Genomic DNA, 5,163 nt, shown 5'->3' with positions numbered 1-5,163 from the left:
TCCAACCATAGAATATAATTTTAAGTACTTGTGTCTATTTCGTAAAACATTTATAAAAATTGCGCATGTATTCTCAGCCCAAAAATATAAAGGGTAAAAAGGCAAATGAAAACTCACCTAATGTATTTTGTAGTAAAAATACATATGACTATATTGAACAATTGAACAAAGCAGGGTTGGCCTCGGATTCACGAACCTATATCAGTAATATATATTAAAACATATAAACACATAATTCCATTTATTAATCATATGATATTTATTTAAGTATTTTAATTGTATAATAATCATACTAAATTCTATTTAAGATATATATATATATATATATATATATATATATATATATATATATATATATATATATATATATATATATATATATATATATATCTATATGTATATACTTTACTTTTATATTATATCTTCCATTATGTGTTACATATATTTATTAATATTTATACATATAGTTATATTATTATATGTATATAAGTAGTTAGTATTATATCAAAAATCAGTAATTTGTTATAGGTTATATTTATATAATTAATGTCAATATGTTCGTTCTAATATCTTATGTAATATTAAAATAATTATATTATGTATCAAATATATTTTTATGTATCTAATATGTATTTGATAAAATAATGTTAGTAATGATAATAATAATAATAATAATAATAATAATAATAATAAGAATCATATCATATTAATGATAAAAGTAGTAATAAAAATGATAATTTTTAATAATAATACCAATAATCTTAATGATTTTAATAAAAATACTTATAATGATGTTAGTAGTAATAATAATAATAATTATTATAATAATAACAGTAATAATATTAATATTAAAAATAAAGATAAACTACCTTAAGGCATAATCTCCCACAATAAAATAAAATTGTTTCCGCCAAGACTCGAACCCGCGACCTCCCGCTAACCCGAAAAACTCCCTTAACCACTACTCCATTTATGATTTTCTATTTATTTACACGGCATCTATCTATATATCCCGTATCATCTTGTCATCTTCATATTTACATATCATCATCATTAAACCTCATACCCGTCCCATAATCATTTTCACTAATCCTAATCCCCTCGTCATTTTATCAACAACATAAGTCTGTTCTTGATCACGTCTTATGGCCCAAACAAAGAGGAATGGCAGCCCAAAAAAAAATCACGTCCCTAGTTCATAATTTAAAAGCCTAACTAATTATTGTAGTCCAAATAAAATATTGTGGGTTGTTTGATTTCCTCCAACTGCTACGAATTAAATGAATACTGCCACCAATCAGACAGAATATTCGGTGGACAAAATCATTTTTGTATCAAGTCATCCCTAATTGCTTTTAATAATCAAGTGGCTTAATCTTGATTGAATGTCACTCAACCGAAATAAATAATACGGAGTACCTCTTTTTCTTCATGTACCATAATATATCCCCATCATAAAAAAAATGTCGGTCATATAAACTCCAACAATCAATCTTGCAAGACAAAAAAATATAAAATGTGTTGCTTTTAAAAAGGAAATTTCGGTTTCCCCACCTCATCATTCAATAAACGAGTGGAAAGAAAAAAAATTAATAATACAAGGAGCACGTCCAAATAAAGCATCATGCCATGATCTTACTTTGTCCCACAAGCATATTTAAATGCTTTGTATAATACACCACCTTATCAATTTGTCAAACTTTAAACATGTTCTATTAATATTCAATAGGAGAGAAACGAGGCTGCAGCAGGAAGGGAAGAAAGGAAACAAATATACGCATGCAGCAGTAATCATAGCAATCGACAATAGCTTTTGAAGGTTGTTTGGGTTTTCAGTTTGGTGATTGATCGATGGTGTGTTTTTAAGTGGTTGTAAGTTTGGTCATAACCTTGAATGGAAAACAGAAATCACTTAGCTCGACAGAATTGATAACCAAGTAACAAGGAGTGTGTGGTGGTCGTTTTATGTTTGAAAAGAGAAGAATAATGGGTTATAAACAGAAAAGAAACTGAAATGGGTTTCACGAAATAGAGAACAAAGAAGAAGAATGTGGTCGTTGGTGATTTATGGTGTTTGAAGATGGTGGTGATAACCGGATGTTTGTGGTTCGAACAAAAACAGAAAAAGAAACTGGAAATGTGTGAGGGTGACGATGGGTTTCACAATGGTTGTAGGGTGGTGGGGTTTGAGTTGGAGTGATCTTTTAGTAGTGGCGAATATTTGTTATAAATTCCGAGAGTGAGTATGGTCATACAGCTAGGCATTTTAGTCGGGTTAAAGTGATTGTGAATACGTTAGAGGTGGTTGTAAAGTTATATGCAGTGTATGTAAACATATTTATATAATGTCTCATATTATGACAAGTTGATAGATTAGTATATGGATAAAGTAACTTACTTAATCGTGTTAAATCTATAGTAAAGCAGTCACCATATTAGTCGTCGACATTATTTGTCTATTATATAAAGTTGTATGTATGTGGACTAATGATGGAAAGGATCTGGCCATTTACAGCCAATTTATGGGGATTCAATGTTTTGTAATTGATATTTGGTACTCGTAATGAAAGATTTCAATTACACCAAATGATTTGTTTTATAGTCAGATGAATTATTTAAGGCATGTTCAATCAAAGAAAGTAAATAAAGTAGACAAAGACATTAAACAGAAATAAAAAAAATTGGATCATGATGTTTAACAATTTTTGTAATCATCTTAAAAATGATTATTTAGTTTTACTAGTTAATGATATAAGTTTATTAAATATATTACTAAATATTATTAATATTATTAATAAAATTACTAATAATAATAATAATAGGAGTAATAATAATATTAGTATAACAACTATGTTTTATCTTGTATTATATATGTATATATATCATTTCTTATGTAATATATAATAGATTGTGTATTAATTTTTATTGAATAATTATTATCTATATATTCAAAATATATTACAATATAGTAGTCATAATATAGCTTCTTCTTTTTTTTTATAACAACTTTTTATCTTGTATAATATTTTACATAATTAACTCAATTGATTAAGTTACACTTTATTATTTTAATTTATTATATAAATTTATATTCATATATATATATATATATATATATATATATATATATATATATATATATATATATATATATATAGTTACAACAATCGTTCGTGAATCGTCGGGAATAATCAAAGGTCAAATAAATATATGAAGACAGTTCAAAAATTTAGAGACTCAACATTACAGACTTTGCTTATCGTGTCGGAAACATATAAAGATTAAGTTTAAATTTGGTCGAAAATTCTCGGGTCATCACAGTACCTACCCGTTAAAGAAATTTCGTCCCAAAATTTGAGTGAGGTTGTCATGGCTAACAATAAATATGTTTTCCTGACGAATATGAGCTAATAAATAGAGTTTTATCATTATTGAATAATACAGATAAAATAATTCGATTATTCGAAGAGCACGAATGAAGCTATCACAAAAGAGTGAAATGAATAAATGAAGTTTGGTTTTAATTTTTGACGTTGTCTTGGTTGAATTCCGGAATTCAAGGGATTTAGACAAAATCTTCGAAATCTAAAAGATTTGATTCTTCGGTAGTTTAGGAAATTAAGATCTCTATAATTAAATACGGTGATCTGCCTCGATTACTCTGTCTGATATTTCCATTATAAATTAAACTCTTTCGTTCTATTATTCTCATCATTCCTATACTTTCCTTCTTAGTCCATACATCCAAAAGATTGTGAAAATGCTTAATCTAGTTCTGATCCTTGTCCTCATCCTTACTATCGCAACAATCATTCTCTTTTCCAACTTCCACCAGAGGAATCTGCTTTCTTCTACTTCGCCTTTGGGATTATAATGTTTTTAATTCTCCCGTGTCTTTATGTTGCGATAAACATTGATATACACGGTTTGTGATTTATGTGTTGTTATCGGGCTTTATATTCTTCCTTATATTTCAAAGCTCTATGCTTTTGTTTTCTCTTCCCGACTTCAAGTCAAGCGAATAATGGTCCAGAATTTGTAGATATAGAGTTTCGAATGATTATAATGTTCTAAGCAAGAAGGAACGTGATAGCATGATTTGATTTTCAAATTTATCAACATCACGGAATATAGAACCATCAATAGTACATTTTCTTGATTTATTCAGGAGTTAAGTAGAATGAAAGAGTTATGTAACATGGCACATGATGACGTTATGATCTGTGAATCATCACGTCCCATTAGAAACTCAGCATGACTTATTGTAATATAATCACGTTGATCAAGTGTCATTATATTATACTAACTCATGCATCAGTTCCCAACATTACTTCAATAACATTCATATTTTAAGCTTGAAAGTTTACAGAATATAGAAACTAACAGTTTCTATATGATGTAACACTGATAGCACTAAGAGATTAATGATTTCAGATAAGAATAGTAATGAAAATATCTTCAGATATCGAAGGATGGTGAAGAAAATTTGTCCGCAAAAGTTTGGAGTCAGAAGCAAGGTATTCGCTAAAGATTTCATCAGAAACAGAATCATCAGGATTCTCAATGTATAAGTTTAGTCCTTGTGATTTGTTCAGAGACTCCTTCGTAGTTTGCTCAATCAGTTTTTTAGTTTCAAACTTTTTCTGAGCCTTGCCAATATACAATTCTTTATCATCAACTTTTGGCTGTTGAGGTCGTTTACAGTTTTTGTTGTTGCTTCATTCAACTTTTTAAATATTCAGAGTATTGATTCGTAGATTGGGTACTTTTCAAAATTTCAGAATTGAAGATTACAATTTCCAGGAGTTACACGTTATATATATATATATATATATATATATATATATATATATATATATATATATATATATATATATATAACTGTTAAAGTGAAAACGCTTGCGAGATTCAAGATTGATGATTGATGATTTTCGGTTGTTGGTATGGCATTTATTGATACAAGATATAGATGGATATATGATAGGGTTTTGATAAATATAATGATTTTTCGGAAAGTCAAAGATCAATGAAGTTGTTGGTAAGTTTACTGCTAATGTGGTGAAATATAAAAGGTTCTCCGGTAACGATGATGAAAGGCAAACTTATATATCGAGGTTATAATAAGGCTACTTCGAATGAAATTCGAAGTTGATTTGCTGAAGC

This window comes from Rutidosis leptorrhynchoides, chromosome 3 (assembly GCF_046630445.1).
Source record: "Rutidosis leptorrhynchoides isolate AG116_Rl617_1_P2 chromosome 3, CSIRO_AGI_Rlap_v1, whole genome shotgun sequence".
NCBI classification, from domain to species: Eukaryota; Viridiplantae; Streptophyta; class Magnoliopsida; order Asterales; family Asteraceae; genus Rutidosis; species Rutidosis leptorrhynchoides.
This window is presented reverse-complemented; position numbering follows the sequence as displayed.